Source organism: Tursiops truncatus, chromosome 14 (genome assembly GCF_011762595.2).
Source record: "Tursiops truncatus isolate mTurTru1 chromosome 14, mTurTru1.mat.Y, whole genome shotgun sequence".
Classification (NCBI taxonomy): Eukaryota; Metazoa; Chordata; class Mammalia; order Artiodactyla; family Delphinidae; genus Tursiops; species Tursiops truncatus.
This window is the reverse complement of record NC_047047.1, coordinates 10,607,569-10,631,377: the sequence shown is the minus strand read 5'-3', so window position 1 is coordinate 10,631,377 and position 23,809 is coordinate 10,607,569. Positions and strand designations below refer to the sequence as shown.

General features: G+C 50.2%; 2 long non-coding RNA genes across 12 annotated transcripts in view; one reads left to right on the top strand and one right to left on the bottom strand.

Moving 5' to 3' along the window:
- The first annotated feature begins 3,578 nt into the window (after positions 1-3,578).
- Positions 3,579-23,809, top strand: part of LOC109549293 (uncharacterized) — a 136,772-nt gene continuing 116,541 nt past the window's right edge. For 2 of the 11 annotated variants that reach the window (XR_004521705.2, XR_002175541.3), the window contains exon 1: positions 3,583-3,952. This is a non-coding gene — a long non-coding RNA (uncharacterized lncRNA). Of the gene's footprint in view, positions 3,953-23,809 lie in introns of all 11 variants that reach the window. The other 9 variants (XR_002175537.3, XR_002175536.3, XR_002175540.3 and 6 more) reach the window with 8 other exon arrangements.
- LOC141276307 (uncharacterized) lies at positions 3,810-7,849 on the bottom strand. Its single transcript, XR_012325602.1, has 2 exons — positions 7,243-7,849; positions 3,810-6,219 (listed from the first exon to the last, which is right to left on the bottom strand). It is a non-coding gene; the product is annotated as an uncharacterized lncRNA (long non-coding RNA).

Here is a 23,809-nt window from a genome sequence, read left to right as displayed (position 1 = left end):
CAGCCTCCTGGCTTTACAGACTATATTCCATCTAATTGAAGATGCCCTCAATTTTAAAAGCACCACTGAGTTCAGCTCCACCAAGGATGGAAAAAACACTGCCAATTAAACTCTAACCTCCCATCGTTCCAATGTCCATCACGTCCCATTGTTCTAAGAGTCTCTGAGCTGCTCTGGGGTGAGTGGCACAGCTTCTCTGTCCCAAGCCATTGGGCTTGGGGGCGGGGTTCACACTCTTTTCTCTGTTCCTTTCCCCCAGCTCTCTTCATTGCCCAGCCTGTGGCATCATAGAGAGGTCTTGGAGAGGTATCACCTGGTACTGTGACCAGCCCTGCCACTTACAGGAGAACTTACCCTGTGGGGTTGTGCAGTATACAACATGCACAGCTGTGTATTGTTACCTGGCTTCACCCACTCCTACAATCTTTTCTTCTCTCTTCATAATACCCTGTCCTCGACTTTTGAAACTTAAAAGCAAGAATGAGACTCTTTAGTTCTGTGCATTCTTCTCTGTCATCCCTGAGGCAATGGCAATACCCTTGAGCCCATTACCATGGCTAAAAGTAGTGATGCCCTAATTGACATGGGCCCGGGAGCCCATCCCAGAATCAGTCGCAGTGGGATTCTCCTGTTTTGCTTCATCCAATCAAATTTCTCCCTTGGGTATGGGTGGTGGAGTCCATTCCAACCAAACGTCAAGACTGCTGCCAACAGGGAGGGATGGAATGAACATGGGGGCATCCATGGGGTCTGCGTCACAGGGTCAAAGGCCAGGGAGGGTGTTTTGCAGACGGAGGAGACTTGGGCCTGTGTTTAGGCCCGTGGACAGGAAAAGGTTAAGGATGATGGAGGGAGAGGGCCTATATGTGATTAGGAGCAAAATCCTGGAGAAGAAGTGAGGTGGAGACAGGAGGAGGGGTTCGCTTTGAAATGAGGGACGGATCTTCTCCCTCAAAGGAGGGTGGTGATGAGATCCGTGAGTCAAGTGAAAGGAGGACCGCTGAGGATATTCCCTGCCACCCTTGTGTCTCATGTGGGGCGAGCACCATCTTGGCACGTGCACTTCACGGGACCCTTTGGGAGGTGTCAGTGGATAATTCTAATTGACTCTTCCCATTAATGAGAATTGTTACCATCTTAAGGGGTAGGGAACTTCAAGGCTAGGGTTTTTATTCACTTCTCTAATGAATAGAAAGTACGTCTACCTTACACATATCTGCAGAATTTGGGAGAACACATCATGCGATAAGGGGATGTATGGGCAAAGGTTTTTAAAAAGTCCTTCCTGGGAATCCCTGTGGCCTGGTGGTTAGGAATGTGGCCTCTGACACCAAACAGCCTGGGTTCACATCTGGGCTCTGCAACCCTGGGCAGGCTCCTGGCCTTCTCTGTGCCTCGGAGTCCTTGCTAGACGTGGGGATGGTGTCGCTACCTTCCTCATAGGGCTATTTGAAGGATCAGAGGTCATAATACCTGTGTGTGTTTAGGAGACTGACTGGCACATATTAAACACTCTTACACGTGAGCCGTCAGTATTTGTAAGAATCCTGTGACAATGCTAGTAGGCACTGTCTTCGGACCGTTCGCTGTCTTTAGGAGTGAAACTTGTTTATTTTCCTAAGTCACGGAAACCCAAATTCTTCCAGTGCTATTTTCATTGGGGAAAAAGCATGCCGATGTTTAAAACGTGTTTCCGTGTAGCCACGTTTAAAATGTCACCATTGGTTCCTTGCTGTTGAACTATGCAGAAGTGAATCCTCTCCAGAACATTCCGTATTAACAATCATGGGAGGTGGTGTTGATTTGCCTTAATAAATCATTTATTTATGAATGTACTGATGGCAGCCCCTTCTCACACCGGTGCCCTTTCCCACTTCCTGGCCCGGATGAGAAGAGCTTTGGAAGGAGGGGCAGTCAGGAATGGACACAGTATTCCTGGGATCATCCGATGCAACGCTACATGGAGAACACAGTTCCACTGTCCTTCCACATTGGTGGCTCAAGGCTCCTGCTATAAGAGGAGGCCTTGCCCTGGAGGACTCCGGAAGCTTCACCGAAACAGCGTGGCTGAGGAAGAAACCACTGGTAAAGCAATGACGCCTCTGGTAGGGCACTTCCGGCAGGAGGGAGTGGCTGTCCCTTGGAGCCTACCTTTCCCAACTATTTCAAATTTCTTTAATTCATTCCTGGTGTTTTATTTTCAATTAATAATTTTTCAGTTCCCCCAGGGATTAATGAGTTGACCTAATACAAGTCTTCATAAGTAGAGGCTGGCTTTCTACATATCGCACAAAAATAACAATTCGTAGTCCCTGCTTCAATAGCACTCACAGCCTCCTGGCATCAATGCCTGCTTCTCGTGGGGCTGCCAGACCCTCATGTCCTAAGATATGTCCCTTTAGGACAGGCTTCTCACAAGCCCACCGCACCCACCCCCATTCCCACTCTCCCCCCAAAGAAAACACACTGCAACGAATTGCACAACATAGCTGTTCTGAAATTCCAGAAGAAAGCCAACAGGCTTTCCACTCTCCTGGAAAAAAATCAAAACACTGCCAGAAACACGAATATTTGGCCAGTTGACTAATAGACTGCAACTTTCACAGGGACCTCAGAGCACTTGGTGTTGTCTGATAGAAAATGCCCCGATTGTCCTGTTGAAAGAACTGCGATCTAGAGTCATGAACAAGTATCATTTCCCTAAAATGAATCCAGCTGTAAATGGAGAATAGGTTTCCTGACCCCTCCCGGGTGCACACAGATGCCGCTGGCCTGGGTCTTCCGTCCTCTTCCAGAGCATCATTTCCTCATTTGCCCTCTGTGCTTTCGGGGTATCAGAGTGTGGCCTGCACGGTGATAGGTACTAAGTTAGAAAGGGTGAAGGGCACCAGTGTTCACCCGTGGTCTTTCGTGGGTCACCCTCCAGAAACCAGGGTGGGCCTGACGGCAGCCACAGCCACGCTTCCTGGTTGCTCAACATCACACAGAGTCTGCTCTTCCGTTGCCTCTCATAATTTAAAAATGTGGGAAGCTGTGGAAAGCCGCCCCACCCCCGGGATCATTCCAAAGAAAACTGGGAGGCTGAAGCTGGTCTCCGTTCTTGCATGGAAACATTCATCAACGGTTTTTAAAATTGCCAGGGTTCTACTTTCATTTCATCCCTTGGGACTTGAATATTCAAATCTGGTCTTGAAGCCTGAAAGATGGACTGAAGAGATTTTGTACATCGCTTGATCCTAAAAACAGGGCATCCAACGTCTTAATAAATAGCTTTGAAGAGATCATGATTTTAGAGCCCGTGATTTATTACTCTATCAGAGGAAGAGGTTCAGGAGAAAACATGCACTGAAATAAGCATGACTAAGGGCAAACTAACCTCCTGGTAGAAGAAGATAATACCTCATTCCTCTCTCCCCCTGAAATGCTCTGAAAGAGCAGTTTAGTTGCAGGAGTTTTGCAATCCGTTACAAAATTTCAGTGTCTATCGGAGGTTCAAATGCATAGGAAGTTCATGCATTTTCTATTTCAGCTGTTCCCAGATCTCCTAAATAAAGCATTTCCCTAGTGTAGGCTCCCAGGGCTACATGTAGGGCAGTGGCCGGGTCTGCTCGCCGGGGTCAGGAAGGCTGTTCTTCCAGGAAGGGCTGCAAAGACCCTGGGAACGGGACCAGCCCAGCTCACAAGTATGAAGAGAATGTCGGGAGAGGAAGTGGTGGCTGTGAGTCAGCATGAGTCATCTCGTTCCAATGAGAATGAAGATTGAGGTGTGCGCCTTTTTTTTTGAGTCTCAATCGTGTGGACATCATTGGGAATGGAGGGAAATAACTGACTGTATGGTCGTTGCTTTTTAAGTTTCAAACTGACATTCCAGGCGGGCTGTGCCCGAGCCAGCATCTGTTTTCACATCTTCACAGCCTGGTCCTGGGAAGGTGGAGCCCACAGCTTCTCCCTGGTGAGTAGGTTTCTGTCACTTTCATGTTCATTTCTGCACTTTGCCTCAGAGTCTCAGCTCTAGGAAAGCTGAGGGGGTCTTGGAGCGGATACTGTGTTTCGTTCAGACGTTGAAGATCTTTGGCTTTAGAAAGGTGGCTCTCTGCCCTGTCCCTGTAGCTACTGTCTGTGAGCCTGATTGTTTGGAGTTTCTTAGCGGTTCATTGTGAGAATGTTCATCCTGTATTACCGAGGAGACAGTGATGCTTGGCTGGTTTAAAAGCTGTTTGAGACTCCTCTGTGGAGCCGAAGGGAAGTTCAGAGGTGGAGGTGGGTGACTAACTCAGGGGTGCTGAGGCCGGGCTGGCTTCCGCTTCTCAGAGGTGGAGGAAAGACAGCTTCTGAGCAATTTCTGGCCGCGTGGTCTGAGCTGCCCACGTTTAGTGCAAGAAATACAATAAAGAGGCAGAATTTTGGCTTTTCTCTCTACGAGCATGAGAAAGATTCCGGGAGCTTATCTGGTGTCTTTCGCCTTTCCTTAACACTGAAAGTCACACACAATAGTAAAATCAGAAAGAAAATGATGCCGCGGACTGGGGGGCAGGGGGTGAGGAAGGGGGAATTGAGTGCTTCTGAGACCTGACTTGACTTCGGTGTGTGTTTCTCAAGCTGTTAACATTCTGATAAAGCTTAACTTTACTGTCAAGTAAGATACAGGAAACTTTTTTTTTTTTTTCGAATGTCGTCTGGTTACTGTAAATGAAACGGTTAAAATGTCATAAATACCTTATGGTAAACAATTTTCAAATTTGCTTAAAAATTTGCACATCAGTAAGCAGGGTATGACAGAGCTTTTTCAGTACAGTCATTTGAGTGTGTGGGCTTCCTGGGTTAATAATGAGTCAGCATCTGATTTCTAAAATTGGAGCAGCTGAGAGAACATTCGATTTGCCCCCAGCACCCGTGTGGTGGCTGGCGGGCCCCCTCTAGGAGGATTCAGCTGTTGCGTCTTCCGTTAAAACCAACTTTGGATGCCTCCCCTGTTTTGGTGACGTCTCCAGCTTCGGTCCCAGTTCTACCATGTGTGGCTGGAGGGGTTCCCTGTGCCGGACCATCTCCTTTGGCTGACGTTGATGGTTTTTAGGTTATGCCATGACCGGATTGGTTGAGTATACGGTTGGTTCAATTAAAAATCCAGAGTTTATGAGAGGCTGGCGTGGCCCAGGGCTGAAGCTGTCCTGGCCGAGGGACCCAGTGGGAGAGGCGGTCACCATGTGAGCTTCAAAGCCCAAGTTCTGCAGGTGACACGTGGCGTGGGAAGATTGTCAGCTTAAAATCCGAGAGCGGGATTCCGAGGAAGAAAACCTCCCTCCGGTTTTATCCTTCTTATCTATAAAATGAGAAAACTATTAAGAAAATTTTAAAAAAATTAATGATTGGGTTGCCGGCTAGCAGCTCAAGGGCCCAGTGCAGGCCTGTTTGAATCCATCCCCCCCCACTAAGTTCTGCTGACCTGCCCGGGACTGATTTCTTGTGTTCTGATGACTGTTGTCAGGGATCCCGTATTCTTTGGGTCACAGGCCCTGATGAACCCTCATGTCTCAAGGCTCTGATAGCCTTGGGCTTCCAGACCGTGCGTGACACCACCCGTTTCAGGGGACGCCTGGGAGGACTCAGAGAACCAGCGTCTGCCAAGTGCGTAGAAGAGGGTCTGGACTCAGAAGGGACCCCCTCAACGTTAGCTCTGCTAGCTTCTCTGCTTACCTGTACCCTAAAGGTATCTGGGCTCCCCGAGTTAGTGTCTTGACATTTTCAAGCAAGATCCTGCGATTCCAGTGGGATCAGCGGTGTTCCAAAGCTTGAGCCACAGCCATGCAAGTGTCAGCTTGGGACCCCAGCCAGGCAGAGACCAGGGGTTTCCAAGGTGGGAGACCTGCCCGGTGTCCTTTTCTTGGTGAGTCATCTTCATAAGTGCTCAGAGAAATGCCATCTTCATGGAGAGAAGAGCCCGTAAGAGGAGAAATGCCTTAGGAGGTGCCTCTGTGTTCCATGTCTACCTGCACTTTCTCCTGTCCTCGTTTCAGAGACCACACCAGGTATCAAACTTGTGTTTATCACTGTCTTTAAATCCTCCCGGATAAGCACTGTTGGGAAGTGGCTTTGAAGTGGCTGATTTTATCCTAGACGTTGATTCTGTCCTGTAGAAGTCAGGCAGTTGTATGGATGCTAGAGGTCCACTGGTCTCTTACCCATGAGACACAAGCCTGTGATGAACTGCTGTTATCATTTCTGTAATCAGGAGAAAGAGTCATTTAAAAAGGTCAGAAATAAGGCCACGGCTAGGTCTGAAAAGAGAGCATTTAGTAACGTGATTTGCTGCGTGGTCATGTGTTTCTAACTACCCAAAGATGCTGATTCTAAGTGTGGATGCAGGCAGGGAGTAAAGAGGGAAACATTCTACGATAGAAACTGAGCAGACGTTTTAAAAGGACATCTACATCAAAAGCAAACAAACAAACAAACAAATGCTGAGAGTTTGATGACATTTGGAAGTCGCCCGGTGCCCTAGGGTCGTGGCATCCTCAACCTGGGGACTGGCTATGGCTTGCTGGCCTGGTCCCCCACTCTCCACTCCTAGTCAACACCCCGACCTGGGCTCTCATTACCTCCTGCCACAGGGTTTCCATGGTACCCGATAGGGGTGTGTGTGTGTGTATGTGTGTGTGTGTGTGTGTGTGTGTGTGTCCCTCTGTTTGGCAGTTTGGGCAAGTTTCTTAACTTCTTGGTGTCCAACCTTCATCATCGTGAAATGGGAATATAATAGCACCACCCTCGAGGGGCCTTGTAAAAATCAGTGATAATTGGCACACAAGTTACAAGGAGACTGGACAGCCGTTAAGTACACATTCAGTGATTTAGAAATATACCCACATGCCTTTCCATCTCTCCCTGGGCCCTGAACCCTGGGAATCCAGAAGGAATTGGCTCTCATGCCCCCGAAGTAAGATCCCGTCTGTGTCATGAATTACATGGCATGTTCTGTATTTGCAGGATATTTATTGATTAGGTGAATGGGAAGTGCTTCTTGGTTCTCTCCAGGAATACCTGGGGTTCTAGATGTCACGACCATCATCATGACCATCATCATCATCATACTTACCCTTCACATCATCACAGTGAGAACAGCTCCCATTTCATTCAGCTCCAACCATATGGTAGTAACTTTCTGTATATTACCTTTAACCCCCTCCTCCCAACATACACACATACCCACCCTGGAAGGTAGAAAGGATGGCCAGTTACTCAACTCACTGGAGGTCCAGGATTCCCAGGCGGGCGTATCAGGCAGAGCAATTGCTTCAAGGAGCGCACTGGTGACGGGAGAGCCCCTTACCCCCATCAGGAGAGGAGAGTCAGGAAAAGCAGGGGCCCAGGAGAGTTCATCATCCAGCAGACAGAGGTCACGAGCCAGAAAATACAGGACCACTGAATTCAGACCTGCCCCCGGGGTGGAAGCAGCTGGATTCTGTACTCGTGCTTCCTGTCTTAAAGCCAGCTACAGTCAACTTCTGGTTATTTGAAAATCATCATAGTATATGGAGCTGACTCATATTGAAAATATTAAGTAAGACACACTTAAAACTAAAACCCGGGGGAACATAACAGGACCTTTCCTTGTTGATTCTGGAGGTATTCAAGTCTCAAAAGCCATATCTTTACAGTCATTCTGCAGGGGTCCAAGAGAAGTGTATCCTTTTGCTCCGTCTGCCCTCTCCAGAACGGCCCCGTCAAAGTAAGGCGCCAGGTGCACTGTCCATCTCCTTTCTGAGTTCAGGCTTTGCATCCTGGGCACTGGCTCCAGCGTGTATGTCAGTCTCAAATGGCGTCGCTTTGTGGGGAGTTTTTCCCTGCAGCTGCCACTTGTGCCATGAGCCAGAGGACCCTCTGCCCAGCGCCGTGGGCGGGGCGGTGCTGCGGGGCAGGGTTTGGGCTCCTACCAGACTCAGGAGGGTTCTGGTTAGACCACAGAGCTCAGGCAGGGAGAAGCCGACAACAGATCAGAAGGAAGTCGAGGCCACAGGAAGGAGGGGTGGGTGGGATGCTTGGCTGTTCTCAGAGGATTACTCTGATTCAACAACAACAACAAAAGCTGGTTTTATTGCATCTTGTATAATTGGAAAAGCTAACAGTGATGGCCGGTCTTATCCATTACAGTTTTCTTGCTTATCTTTTGCTTTCAGGTTTGATTATCCTGCGAGGAAAGACTTCTGCTGCAGGGACTTTCAGCCCTTCTAGCCGCCCTGTCCTTTCAAAAATGTGTCATACTTAAAACATTGGAATTTTTAATGATGGCAGAAATGTACCATTTTAGCTTTTCTCACTGGACAAATCATTTACAGAATGTGAGAGGGATGCATGGGTTTCTATCAGTTCAGCTGGATATAAAGGGGTGTAAAGGGAAATTACAAGGTAACAGTACCTCCAACAAGTGTTAGATTTACTTTCTCTCAGGTAGAAACAGACAAAGCAAGCTGTCTGTCCAGGATGAAGGTCAAAGGGCAGTCAGTTCATTCATCTCTCTTCTCTACCATCCTTAGCATTGGCTTCCTTCCTCAACATAGTCTTATGGTTTTATGAAGGCTGCTAGAGCTCCAGCCATCACCTCTGCATTCCACACTGGAGGAAGGAAGGAGGTGGGGGCAAAAGGCTAAGAACCCTAGATGTCAGGCTCCTTTAAAGAGCCTTCCTAGAATCCCCAAGGAACCCTTTCTGCCTAAGTCTTTGGCCCCCTATCTGTAGAGGATCCTGGGAAATGTTGTTTTTTAACTGGGCACATTGCTGCCCCTGACAACAGGGGTTGTTGACAACACAGGAAGCAGGGGAGAAAGGATATGAGAGGGGCAAAAAGCAGACATGAAATAACACGTTGCTCTCACTGGAAGTATCAGGAGGGGGGTACAAAGAGACCACGGCTTCAAGGACTTTGAACAACTGGAGGAGACATTCAAAGGGACAGAAATCACTTGTTTGATTTTTTTGTTATATCTAAGTAGGATTTCCTTTCATTCATGCATTTAGCAAATATTTCTCATTTACCCAATAAAATAATGATAATTCGAGCACTGCTTTGTTTTTGGAGTGTTGACTTGGTAGCAGGCGTGGTTAAGGAAGCTTTGTACATATGACCTCACTTAGTGTGCAGATTCTATCAAGTATCGTCCCCATCACCCAGATGAGGAACTTGGGGCACAGGAGGGTTTAAGGAGGTGAGTAAGGTCACGCTGTTAGTAAGTAGAGGAGCTTGGCTTCGAACCCAACCGTCTGGTTCTTGGACCCAGAGATGTGAACCGGCAGACAGGTCTCTCCTATTTATATCTTTCTGGTGAAATAGATATAAATAAGTCCAATAAGGTCAGGCCGCCATAGGTGCCCCAGGAGACCAGCCCAGGGAAGCGGGGAGGCCTCACCTCTGACAGCACCTCCTGCCTGGGGAAGACGCATTAGAGAATCCAAGCTGAGCATTCTTCCCCCCCCCCCACCTCCCCACTAGGGGACACACCAGGAATCTCAGCTATGTCTGGGCTCATGACTCGCCCCTTTCCTCACAGCCAGCTACTCGGCCTCCTGAGTCAGGACCACGCCCTTCCAGTCCTGAGGGTGCAGCAGGGAAACTGCCCAGACCTGGCTTCAAAGGCTGGGCAGGGTTCCAGCGAAGAGCAGAATGGCTGAAGTAGAAGAGGTTGGGCTTCAAGGGGCTACAGTTTAGTCACATCACTCAATCTGATCAAAGGCGAGAGAAGGGGAAACTGTCACATTCTCCACTCCACACAACTGCCTGTTATCTAGTGACACAATCAGGGCCAGGAGGATGCATGAGGACAGGAAGGATTGGGGGGAGGAGGAGTGTCTGCTGTTACCCCACCTTGGACCTAAGGCCCCTCCTGTGCTTTGCTTGCCCTGCCTCCCAGGGCCTTCTTCCTCCAGCTCCTGTATAGATGGGGCAGCCAGTGGAAGACATAGTCTGCAGTGGGGTAGCTGGGGATTTTCGGAAGGCTCCTTAAAGGACCTTGACATCTAAGAGGCTTAACCTTTTCCCCTCAGGTCCCTCCTTCCTCCTCTGTGGAATGCAGAGGTGATGGCTGGAAATCCAGCAGGCTCCTTGAAACCATAAGACAATTTGGAGGAAGGAAGCCAGTGCTAAGGCTGGCAGAGCCAGCGGATGGAGCAGGTTTGGGAGGCCAGGAGCTTTACCTGGAGATGTGACTCTTTTTGGAGTGGGTTTACCTGCATGACGCAGAGAGAGGTGGGAGAAATCACTGGTGGAGAAATTCAATCTGTGGGTCAACGAGGAGGGTCCATAGGGTCGTCAGGGTCCCTTCTGTGTGCAGCTGCATTTCATATCTCTGGTATAACAGGCAAAGGCTCAGGGCTGCAGAGTGACTTCCATGGCCCTCGGGTGCTTTTGCCTTCGTGGGCCCTTCCTGATGCAAAAAAGTATCATGACTGTCTTGGTACAAAGATGCACGTCATCCAGACTGGATTTATTATTATATATTCGATTTCATTATATTCAGGTTTTTCTTCTGATGTGAAAATAAACTATTTTATTTTGAGAGCATTATGGGCCCAAGGCCTTGTCCCCTGTGTGCCCAGTGCAGAGGAAGGCCCTGGGAGGGCCTCGTCCTGGAGAATGGAGGCTGGTCCCGGTGTGCGGGGGGCGGGGGGGATGGCGTCTGGACTGTGGGTGGTCCCCGGGACTGTGGGTGATCCCCTGGACTATGGGTGGCTCTCTAGACTGTGGGTGGTCCTTTGGACTACGGGTGACCCTGGCAGTGCCTCTGAGGGTGGCAGGCGGGTCTGGCCTATTGTGCATAGCTGGTGAGCCTCAAGTCAGCTTTGGAAATGACGATGTGGGTTTTCAGATGAGGATTCTCAGAGCAGAGTCATCTACCCCGTGTCCATTTTTACTTCCCCTTTCCTCGTTCTCCCTGTAATCGCTCCACTCATTCAATGGGTTTGTTCAGGGGGTAAGGGTTTCAGCCTCCAATGCTGAGGCATCAAAATTGGAACTCTCCTTTATTCTCCAAATCTCTAAATTACGTTAAATCTGTTCCAAGCTTACCCTGCCCCTACTTTACCCCCTCGACCTGCCTGTTGGGGAATTCAGATTCTTTTATGATTAGGGATCCCTGTTTGTCCTGGTATCATCAAACAATCCTGGGGTGACCCGGTTCCAGAAAACCGGGGCTGGAGGTGGGGGGAGTCCACTGAGGCGGCCGCCAGCACTGCTGCTTCAACGCTGAAGACTTGGCCCCAGAGCTACTCAGGGTCTGGTCCAGCCGAATGGGGACCCGCATGACCTGGGGCTCTGTCGCCTGACCACAGAGCCCTGCCTGGAGGTGCGCCACCGCTCCTGGGGTCTTGGCGTGAGCTCCCAGGCCCTGTAGCTGCCCTCGGCTGTGTCCGGTGGGAGTGCCTTCTGCATGCCTGTGCTGCCTGCTGCTGGACCTCTTCTAACCTGGGCCTCCGTCTTGGCCATGATAACAGAGGGGAAGAAACAGAAGACGCTCGGGGGACCCACGGGAGTCACATGGTGTCCTCTGTGGCTTCCCAAACCTCCAGGGCAAGCCGTCCAACGAGTGACTGCAGCCACATGTGGCTAGTGTGACTGGGTGCTGAATTTAAATGTTTACTTCATTTCAATTAATTTTTTTTTTGCGGTACGCGGGCCTCTCACTGTTGTGGCCTCTCCCATTGCGGAGCACAGGCTCCAGAGGCGCAGGCTCAGCGGCCACGGCTCACGGGCCCAGCCGCTCCGCGGCACGTGGGATCTTCCCGGACCGGGGCACGAACCCGCGTCCCCTGCATCGGCAGGCGGGCTCCCAACCACTGCGCCACCAGGGAAGCTCTCAATTAATTTAAATGTAAGGGCACATAGCCACATGTGGCTAGTGGTTACCCTATTGCACAGCACAGATCTAGAGCTTGTTTTCCTAATCCGGGCAGCTTTGAGAGTCGGGCTGTCACCCTGAGGAAGGATGTGGCACTGGGGTGAAAGTTCAGAATTGGGCACCGCGTGTGCTGAGGTCCCCTGGAGGGTGGGTGTCCCTCCCAGGTGGAGAACCCTTCAGCCAGGAGCTGTGGGCCAGGCAGGTGGGGGGCCAGGGCCTCTGCCACCAGTGGCCGTGAGCCTCAATATCCCCATCTCTGGGGGATAAAACCCCAAGTGACTCTCAGGGGCTCGAGGGTCCCAGCTGAGGGACCTGTCCAGGAGGAAGCCGGGGCTGGGTGCCTGACCCCTGGAGCATTTCTGCCAGTGGGGTTGATGGCGTTTTCGAGCTGCAGGGGCCTCAGGTGAGGAGCGCACAGCCTGACCGTCTGTGCATGTTTGATAGTGAACCTTCCCGTTTGGGGATAGGCATCCTTTGTTTTGTTTGCGTGAAGCCATTCCAGGGACTGAGCTCAGGCGTGGTTCCTGTCACTGGCCTCCTACACATCCCCCAAGTGTGTCTTTTGACTCTTTTGACTTTTTAAGAGAGAAGCATTAAACTGTGTTCAGCCATCGTTGACAAGAAACACTCAAGCAGTGGGGGGAGATGATCTACCCGGGGGGAAGATGGCAAACCTCGGTCCCCGGCCTTGCAGCTCTCGGCACAGCATACGTTCTCTCGGGCACAGATGATGTCCTTGCTCACGTATGGGATCGTGGGCTGAGACGCACTGCCATCCCTCCCCTGAGGCACCCCCCTCAAATTCCAAGATTTCGCTCCTGGCGGCTCCCCCAGGCCCAGTGCCGTTTGCTCTCGGTTCGCGGAACGTCTGTCGGTGGGGAGGCTGTGGGGCACTATGATGAAGCAGCTGCTGGAGCTGGACCTCCAATTAGTGTGCTGCACACTGCCTGGCAAGTCATCTGTGCCTCCTCAGTTTCCTAATTTGTGAAATGGGAGCAGGAGCAATGAGCACAGAGGATTGTTTCGAGGATGAAAGGAGTTCCTTCATGAGAAATTCTTAGGAAAGTGCCACACATAGTGTTTTATAGTATTAGCTTGGAATTGATGCCTTTTTGCCATTTACCTGTTTTAATTTCCCCCCCTTTTTTTTTTGTTTAAATTAAGGCGTAGATGATTCATATGCCATTTACTCCTGACCTTTCTTTGGGCCCCAGATCTCCACCCCAGCAGTGGTCCATCCACTCCAACCTCGGCATCCGAGGAATCCCACAGGCTTTTTTTTCCAGGCTCAGGGGCAGCATGGCTGTGGAGCCCTAGACCACTGGGGGAAAGAGATTCAATAGTCCATCCTTTCCTTTTTTAAAAATTTTTATTTTATACTGGAGTATAGTTGATTAACAATGTTGTGTTAGTTTCACGTATACAGTAAAGTGATTCAATTATACATATACATGTATTTGTTCTTTTTCAAATTCGTTTCCCATTTAAGTCATCACAGAATATTGAGCAGAGTTCCCTGTGCTCTACAGTAGGTCCTTGTTTGTTATCTGTGGGGTTGGCCAAAAAGTTCTTTTGGGTTTTCTGTAAGACGTTATAGAAAGACCCGAATGAACTTTTTGGCCAACCCCATATTTTCAATACAGTAGTGTGTACATGTCAACATCCTTTCATGCACTCATTATTCAGCAAATGTTTCTTAGGACCTATGGAGGCAGGGGATGAACAAATGTGATTGTGAGGAGGGGGCACAGCAGTGCTGGGCGAGGGTGTCTCCCACATAAGGGGTGGTCTCTAGTTGTCCCTCTGATGAGAAGACGTTTGAGCGGAGATCTGAGAGGCGTAGGGGTGTATGTGTGTGTGTGTGTTGCTTGCTTTTCCTGTGCAGATCTGGCAGCTAGAGTGGAGCCCTGTCTCCTCCTCACCAGCTCTGTGGCCAGGAGCCAGTCACTGAGCGTCTCTGGTCCTCGTACAGCATATGGGCAAAAGGGGACCCACAATGGCAGGTACTCAAAGCCCAACTTGGAGTCATCATCATCACAAAGACATGCTTCATTTGCCACTGGGAGTTCCCTGGGTTCGAAGGGCACTCCCACCACCCTCACAGTCCCTCTGTATGAGCCCCATGAGGCAGGGGTCCCCAACACCCAGGCCACAGACCAGTACTGGTCCACCGCGTGTTAGGAATCAGGCCGCACAGCAGGTGAGCACCTGGGCGAGCGAGCGAAGCTTCATTTGTCGCTCCCCATTGCTCGCATTAATGCCTGAACCATCCCTGCCCCCGACCCCGTCCCTGGAAAAATTGTCTTCCACGAAACCGGTCCCTGGTGCCAAAAAGGTTGGGGACCACTGCGTAAGACGGGGACACCTTATGGCATAAGGGGTCATCTGATCTATACTTAAACCCCTTCTCTCCTTCCAGACACAGCTTAATCCAAAGCCTCTTTTCTGGTATTTGCACATTTTGGACCTAGCTCTGCCCCTGAAGCCACTCCATCATAGTCATGATCATAATTATAGTCATAAATCAACACATTCATTAGCATTCATTGAGCAGTTATTCTGTCTCCCAAACTGTTGAATGATAACATGAGCCCCAGCTTCTTCCACACCAGAGCCCTTCCACATGCACGGACATCAGCACTTGTATTCAAGCTCTTCCCTCCTCCTGTGGTTCCTGAAAGATGCAGCAACTGTGACCCTGTGCTGCCCTCCTTGGCACAGACTGCAGTTCTCTGATGTCCCTCTACACATGAGCACCATACTCTCCCTTGTGAGGGATACTAGGCTGAGGTCTGGGGCCAACACGCCCATCTGTTGGACCCGCAAGCATCCCTGCCTCTGTGTGTGGGGACACGTTTAAAGCCACATCTCTCTCATTTTGCATTTGAGGTGCTGACTTAGTTTTGATTTTTTTAAACAGAAGTAAAATTTTACATTCCCCTTAGTTTGATCTTCTAGATTTGGCCCATATATTCGCTAATTAAAATGCAAAGCTTCACATCACCTGCCAGTTGGAGAGGTATATCCCTTTTATTTCTTTACCGGAAGATCTTTTGAATCAGTGTAGACCAGGAGCAGAGACCTGTGGCGCTCCGCTAGTGATCGTCTTTGAGGTTGCCAGCATTTAACATTCCGGGGCACCTCGCCTAATGTAAACAGCTTACCTTGCTGCACAGGTTTCAATCACGTGGATGAAAGGACGAGGAACATACAAGCAGATGTGTGATGTGATCCCATAGACTGGTGGTGCAGGCAGTAATAATTTAGACACTCAGCCAGACTTCGGATGGATAGCCATCCTCCTTCTCTTCCGTTCTGTTCTTTCTTTCCCTCATCCTCAAGCATGGGGAGCTTATGGCCAGGCTGGCTAACTCTTGGGCAGCTGTTAATTAGATGCTAGCAGTAAGTTACCTTAAACTTTCAGAACGTTTGACTGCTCCATTGTCAAATGATTGCTGTTTCAGTCGTTGTACATAGTCACATCCTCAGAGTTTGTGGGTTGGATGCATTTGATTGGCTTCAGATTTGCCTTTCAAGCTGGAGTCACTGAGCCCAGCCTGACAGACGGGTGGCTGTCTGTGAACGGTCCCTTTGAAGTCCCCAGGAGTGCCAGCTCAGGGTTAAGATCTGCGGAGGGAGAGGTGAGACGCAGAATGAGCGCAGACTGCCACCCAGCAGCACAAGAGGTGACTGCAAACCACGAGCTTCCCCGGGAGAAAGTGAGTCTCCCAGGCTCTGTCTGCTGGTCCAAAGCGGGCATTACTTGCTCTGTGTTCGCCAGCTGAGTGCATCACTGGGGGACACTTGGATGGAACGGGAACGGTCACTCGAGAAGGGATTCTATTTTCCAAGAGCACATCCAGATGAAAGGCTTTTAGGATCATTCAAGTACATTATTTCCAAGAGAAGACAACTCTTTTGTAATCCCTTCTGGGGCAGCTCGCCCCTGGCTGCGGGGAGTCTCGCAGGTGCTCTGAGGTTGGTGAGTGAAGGGGCGCACCCTCCGGCCACAGGCACCCAGAGGGCGGCACCTGGAAAGGGGTGCACAGGGGGCGCTGTTTAGCTGGTGTGTCTCAGCGTCTCTTGAGATGACCCTATGGGTTGTCTCTTTTAATCTGCAATAAGGCAGATTTTAATAAGGCAATAAGGTTTCCAGCTTTAATGTGTTCGAAGAAGGTTCAGAAATAAAACTATAAAAAGCTGTCCAGTGGAAAGCATGTTGCTCCCACGGTCTCCCATCTGGTTCCCACTGACCTCCCCCGTCCATGACCCTATTCTTAGCGTCTTACATATCCATCCAGACTTTATGCAAATATAAGCACGTAGTTGAAAGAGTCTTTTTCTTTTCTTTCCTATTTTCCATGAAAACGATCACAGTCGTTGACTGTGAAACCGCTTTTGTGTGTGGAGAGGATAGGCTTATGGGCGCTGGGCTCAGCAGCCCTGCTCTCGGGGTTCCAGCGGGGCTGGCTGAACGTCCCCTTCTTCTCTGTACTGCGGGGGAGGCCCTGAGCTTGCCCAGGTGTCCAGGGGACAGGCAGGCAGGCCCTCACACTCTGGGAAGGCACGTGTGGGCTCCGGTCCCCAGCGAAGCCCCAGGGAGCCAGAGGGGTGAGTTGCCAGGATGGGGCAGCTCTAAGACACGTTCCCAGGGGTTGTGTCTCCGTTCCCCAAGGTGAGAATCTGGAAACCGGCCGAGGACCAGGAAGGAGAGCAGTGACTCTGAGGCCCTGTGCTTCATGAGAGTCCCAGACCCCTGGAGTCACCTTGACACCAACTTATATTTACAGAACAGGCAGATCCGGAGACGGGGATTGCGGGTTCCAAAGAATTAATCTCAGAATTCTCCTAAGCAAACCTCCGCGCCTAGTGAAAGTCAGCGCTCCTGTGGTGGGAGAAGTTTCCCCAAGCAGTCACGGCTGGCTTTCTACGAGCACCTGCTCTGGGCCAGTGTCTCACACGCTGTCACTCACCGAATCCCCCTAAACGAAGGCCCCCATTCCTCAGAGGGGGAGCAGCGCCTGAGTCACTGTGCTGACTCAGGCGCTGCTTCCCCTCTGAGGTGCTGCTTTTTCTTTTTTTTTTTTTAACAGATTCAATGTAAAGTGGAATGAAAGGGGCTTATTATTTTTTTTTAATTTAATATTTATTATTTTATTTCGGGCTGCGTTGGGTCTTTGTTGCTGCGCTCGGGCTTCCTCTAGTTGCAGCGAGTGGAGGCTGCTCTTCCGTGTGGTGCGTGGGCTTCTCATTGTCACACAGCTGACAAGTGGGGTAGCTGGAGTCCCAGGCCAGCCAGTCGCCCAAGGCCACAGCCACGCCAGCTTCTCCATGGACAGCTGTCCTCATGGCAGCCCCCAGGCCTGTGGGACTAGCTGGATTTTACCCTCAGAGCAGCCAGGGGCTCAGGAGACAGAAGGCAACTCAGAGGCCCAGGGTGTTTGACAGCTTTGCCGAGAGAGGATGGCCCGGCCCTTCTGTCCGTCCCTGTCTCTTTTAGATGCCAGGCTGGCCCGGTGGCTTCCTCAGAGGCCCTTCCTGCCGAGGACCATTTAAATCAGCAGCAGGATTTTGAGCTGGAGGGAATTCCACGCTCTTTAATACCTTTAGTTTAACTCCTTCTCAGCACAGAATTGACTCTGACGGAAGAGAAAGCACATGACAGGTGTTTATTAAGAAGGGGACTTATTTTCGGGGGAATGAGTTTGGGGGAAGAGTTGGGCAGAGTCAATGATAACGAAAGTGAGTAGGAGTCCGACTTTGTGAGTCACCGTCGAGGGCCTCTGGGTGTGTCACGGGTTGGGTTGTATCTCCCCCAAGTTCACATGTTGAAGTCCCGCCCCTCCAGTAACTCAGAAGGAGACCTTATTTGGAAGTCGTGTCACATGTAGTGAGGTAAGATGAGGTCATCCTGGAGTACGGTGGGCCCCTAGTCCACGATGGCTGGCGTCCTTATAGGAAGGGGACTTTTGGGACACCCACATAGAGAGGATGCTGTGTGAAAGTGGCCAGGAACTACCAGAGACGAGGAGGGCAGCTCGGAACAGATGCTTCCCTGGAGCCTTCCGAGGGAGCGTGGCCCTGCGACACCTTGATCGCCGACGTCTAGCCCTCAGAAGTGTGGCATAATACGTTTCCGTGCTTTGAGCCCCCCAGTCATTTTGTGATGGCAGCTCTATGAAATGAATACGATACGGTGCACATCCTTAAAGGTCCTGAAGGAGGTACCTCGGAGCGGGTCTCCATCCGCGTCCAGCCCAGCGAGGATTAACCCTCAAGAAGCATCTGCCCACGAGTAGATGAGTGGATGATGGACGCAGGCAATCAGAGTTTATTTAAGCAAATAAGATGTTCTCACTTTGTTTTCACTTCCTGAACTGCCGAAAGGCAAAGGCGCAAAAATGGGATTTGGTCTTTACATTTGCTTAAATAAAAAGTCAAAAAGGAAAGAAAAGGAAAGGCATGCTTCATCTTTGTAAGTGATGGGATTGACATCACATCACTTCACGTAGCCTACGGGGTGTGTCCTCATAGGGGGCTGTTTGGGGCCGTCACCCCCAAGGGCCCGCGACTGACCCATGGGCCCCATGTGAGCAGAGAACCTCACACGAGGACCTCCCCGACAGTCGGAACTTTCACCCGCAATGTCGTTTTCTGGCTCCTTTCCCTTCTGCCCACGTTCACATGCATCACTCCAAATTCACAGGACGAGGGCAGGGGCTCCCTAGTGCCCGGGAAGCCACATTTTCTGAGGGGATTTTTTGCCGCATTTCCTAGTTATTGAGCACGGGTGTCTGTGAGTCTAACATAAACATGGGTTTGACAAGCAGTTCAGAAAAACAGGAACCATCAATTCATGAGAACTTAAAGAAAAAAATAGTTTAAAGAACCGAGAAGTTGCCACATTATAGTGAAAGAATGTCAGGTTTGGGAAATGACAAAAGTGAGCAGTTTTCACCTCGAAAACCCGGTGCAATCAGTTACACAAGATGTAACCACTCACAAACATGGGCATTTCTTATCATATAAGAGCATTTACAGTCAAGAAGCTTCTTTCAGAGCATTTCATGGAAAGTTATTTTAGCAGCAAGACGAGCCTTCAGCAATGAGTAGTCGTCAAGTGAAACCTTGACTTCAAAGTCCACAGGAGCCCAGACTCAGAACAGAAGGCCACCGGCAGGGTGGACGCCCACGTACACAGCCCCCGTCTCGGGCATCATGTGCTGGCCGGGATGCCCTTGTGGCTGGGCCGGGGATGCACCTACCGCCGGGGTCCCCTGCTCGCCACCATTTGCTACAAGTGCCAGCTTTTACATTTTTAAATAATTCTCTTATTGTAAAATTGAGGGCACGATTTGAAGCAAAGCAAAAACTGCTTAGGAAAAAATACTACGTCTGTGGGACGTAAATGGCTTATTACCTTAAGGTACTATCTGAAGAAAATACAAATGCGCCAGGTGAAGGTGACCTGAAGGTAGAGGTGCTGTGTGACTGTCCCAGGACAGAAAAGGGGTTCTGCTGGGACCCCATGGCAGCACCCAGACCGCTGTCCTGACACCAGGTGCAGGCTTTAGAAATTAAGATTGGGGAAAAAGTGATGCTCACCTATATTCCTATTGCTAGAACTTTCTGCTCTTCCCGTTCACACATATTTCCTTCCAGTCTTTTCCCTCTGTACTTATTTAGTAATGGCATAAGTAATCTCTAACATAATTAATCTCCTTTAACGTTTAGACTAGTACACTTTAGGGAACACCCTTTGCCTCATTTTTGGGGTCAGCTTACCTTGCAGTCGTGCACAACTGGTCGCTCTTCAGGGGACTCTCTATTCAGGGATGTCTTTAAATTTTGCCCTTGCTGCTAAAGAGTTTTATGGCATAAATCTGATAAAATTGTAGCTATGCATCAAAAAATATAAAGGATGAAACCCAACCTCCACAAATGCTGATTTTTAAAAACAAATGTAAAAACTAGCAGATTGTTCTGGGGAGAGTTGGTTTAAAGGAGAAGTCTGTGGCTTACTAATTATTCTTTTAAAAATTGCCTACTCATCTGTTTTGCCCCGTTTCCCCTCCTTCCCTCCTCTTTTTCTTTCTTTCTTTCTTTTCTTTCTTTCGTCCCCCCTTCCTTCCTTCCTTTTCTTAATTTCTCCCCCTTCCTCCCTCCCTCCCTTCCTTTCTTCCTTCCATCCTATTTTTGTTGTTATTCTGTAAGAGCTCTTCAAATATTCTTATTTTTAACCTTTGATGTATATCCTGCAAGTATTTTTTTCCCAGTCTGTTGCTTGACATTTTACTTTGTTTCTTGTGTCTTATTTCTTTTACAGAAATATTGAATTTTTACGTAGTGCAATCTGTTATTATTTTCCTGACCTCGAGGTTTTAGCTTGCCTAGAAGGTCTGCTCCCACCTCTAGATGACAAAAATATTCTCACATATTTTTTTCCTTCAGGTGATTTGTAATTTTATTTTCGAGATTCAAAATGCCAAGTGTATGGGGATTTATTTTTGTTTATGATTTGAAGTGTTGGGGGGTTGTCAAATTTGTCTCTAAATGGCCAGAAATTGTTCCCAGCACCATTTACGAAGCGGTTCACTTTTTCCTGCTGAAAATATATTTTAAGTTTATAGATTTTAGGTTGGGGGAGTTAGAAGGGGGTGACATAGGTGATTTTGGTTGGAATGTGGGATTGAGACCTTTGACACAACCCGTCTGCTTTTCAAACATCCTGTGACTTCAGGGCTGAGGGATGCTCGGTGCTTTTAGAGAATGTGAAACAGAAACAGGAAGGGGTCGGGGCAGATAAATGGGGACATATGAACAGTGCACACAGCTGGAGGACAGAACAGCCACAGCAGAGGGGAGAGGATGTCAGGAGAGGGCTAAGGGGAAGCTTGGAGTAAGCGTGTCCAGTGGGCGGCCAGCTCATGGAACACAGATGCTCAGGTGGACACAGGCCAGGCCGGGCCAGTTCCTGGGACACTCATGGGCGCTGGGAGAATCAGGGTCAGATGGATATCTGTGTATTGACAACATTTGTCTTGAACCTGGAAAAGTAGACATGCTACCAAGGTAGAAAAGAAGCCTGATTTTTCTGGGGCCAAAAATAAACAGATCAATGACGATCAGGTATGGACACAATCTATAAGAAAGAGCCGACCCCACCAAGTGGAGGTGGAATCAAACCAGATGATTAGAGGGGCTGTCAGGTCTGCTAAGGGCACCCAGAGGGCCAGCCTGAGAGCCCCCTTTCAGAGAAGTCTTCCTGGGAGGCTGTGATGTCTGTCTTAACACTGTGAAGACTTAGGGTGAGACTATTTAGTCTCCAGGGTCCATGGCAGAGATTGGCTGAGCCAACCACGGGATTGTGTGACCTGTGCGTCACACAGGTCCCCGTGTTCACAAGGTCCGTGCCTGGTTTAACGCCCTGCTGTCACCATCTTGAAATTCTTAGTAGTGTTTGAACAAGGGACCGTGCCTGTTCCCTGGGCCCCATGTGTCCTGAATTTGGGCCTGGACGTAAGTAACAGGTCCCAGCCGCTGTCCTGGGAGCCCAGCTGTCGTTTGCAGTCCTGCACACCCTGTTCCAGGGAGCCCCCGATGGAAGGAAGGCAGGGCCTGCGGGAGGCAAAATGGACTTGTCCATGGTGACGTGGCCTCTCCACGGCTGCTTCATGGAACAGCAGGTCCTGATTTATGAAACATGGCTTGAAAGCAGCTTACGGAAATGAAGGGGAAGGGGGTGAGGAGAGAATTTGCGGAGAAATTCTGCCCCTGTGAAAGAACCTCCAGCCACATGACTCCCTGCGCTTGGGCTGTGTCCTCTCTGCTGGAAGAGCCCACAGAGAAAGGAGGCTGCCAGCAGGAGGCCCAGGAGCTCTGCTCAATGGATGGCTCAACCCTGCTCTTCTAAACAGGTTCCCTTCCAGAACTAAGAGTCCAGGAGGCTGAGGGACTATATCTCTGTCCTGAAAAGGCACACTCCAGGGGGTGGAGCTGTTGGACCACGTTTCCAATTGACCCACCCATTCCTGGGGAGCCCTCAAGATTGAGAGAATCGTGCTTTCTGTTCATGATTCTCTCAGCACCCACGGTCCTGCTACCTTGTGGTCCTCCCTGTGCAGAAGACACCACCGTGGCCTCCGCACCCAGCACTGAGAGCGCCCCAGAGGGATGTTCCTGGACACTAGGCTCAGGCATCCCTACCTGGGGACAAACTTGCTGTCAAGTTATAAAGAAAGCACCAGGGGGCCTGATGACACCCCAGGCTCCTGCCCCAATTCTCCTAAACCCGTGGCTCCCAGGTGAGTTCTCCTGGATTTCATGAATCGCGTTGTGACCACTGAGCGCCCACTGAGGTCAGCCCGCTGCAGGGTCCTTGGAATCTGGTAGCTCAACAACATGATGGTGAAACACCCAGAACATCTGGCTGCAGTTGCCCCCCTAGGAAGCAGAGGCTTCAGAACAACTTCTTCTCTGCTGCTTTCATGTTCAGGCCACCTGTGGGTCAAGTCATTCATAACGTGGCCATGGAGGTGAGGGTATAGACCACAATAAAGGATATACTCCTCCAAAAGCCTACAGGCAAGGATAGAGTGGGAAAATCCAAGTTGATCCAAGAGTGTTTTTTTTTTTTTTTTTACTGCAGGACTTCTCAGAGCCTTTGGCCATGCTTTGTAAATATCCAAAATAGCATAAAATAGGCAGTAGGTGGTAGATGGTGGGGAAACCCCCCTCTCTTTTATTTTTTGGAACCAGAGTTCCAGTGAATGCAATTTGGGATAACACATTTCAATATTATAGAAGATTAGAAGGAATATATTAGTATGGGCTGAAAGAGAGGTGACATTTGGATTGAAATTTTTAAATGGGAAAAGAACCCCATATGGGAGGAGTGGTGTGGTCAGCGGCAGAACACAGTGGCACGTGGTGCCTGCAGGGCTGGCCGGGGTGCAAGGAGGAGCCTGGGCGCTTTGTTAGAGCCTGGATTGCCAGGTCACCGTGCTGGGCCTTTCACCTGCAGGCAGCGTGTGTGTGCCCACGCGTGTGCGCAGTACTTAAAGGTTTGGAGTAGAGAACAGGATGATGGTGATTTAGAAAAGTGACTTTCTGGGAAGAACTGAAGACCTACTGGAGACTCAGAGCCTACTTAGAAGGCACTCGGCACGGAAACTTGCCGTGCGTGGCCAGGAAGGACTGGCCTGGACCACGGCGGGCGGGCGGCACAGATGGGTACACAAGAGCCGCGATCAAGACAGAAGTGGCAGCGGGGAGAACTGGCTGAGTTGTGAAACTCTAGGCCGCCCATGTCACCCTTGACATTTGAGAACTCAGAGCAGATGGTAACACCTGGGCCCATCTATACACGTGGGTCAGGAGGGTGACTGCGACCATGTGAGGGGTGGGCACGGGGTGGAAGTAGTTTCTCTCACCCAAGCATCAGGAAGATTGCAGAGGGATTCCCCCTCTCTCTCTCGTGTGCACTGGCTGAGTGGCACCAATACCTAATGGGAACACCCGCGTGCCAGGTGCACATCGTGTCAGCGTGCCCCGCCGGCCGCCATGGCGTGGCCAGCTCCTTTGGCCAGTTGTCAATGCGGAAACTGTGTGGTGACGAGCAGAAGCTGGAGGAATAGGCAGGCCCTTTCAGTCATGGATGGCTGAGCACTGCTGGTCAGTAACTGCAGTCCCAGACGTGCACTTCATAAGGCATATTCCAGTTGGATGTGGCTTTTTTTTTTTTTGCGGTACGCGGGCCTCTCCCGTTGCAGAGCACAGGCTCCGGACGCGCAGGCTCAGCGGCCATGGCCCACGGGCCCAGCCGCTCCGCGGCATGTGGGATTTTCCCGGACCGGGGCACGAACCCGTGTCCCCTGCATCGTCAGGCGGACTCTCAACCACTGCGCCATCAGGGAAGCCCTGGATGT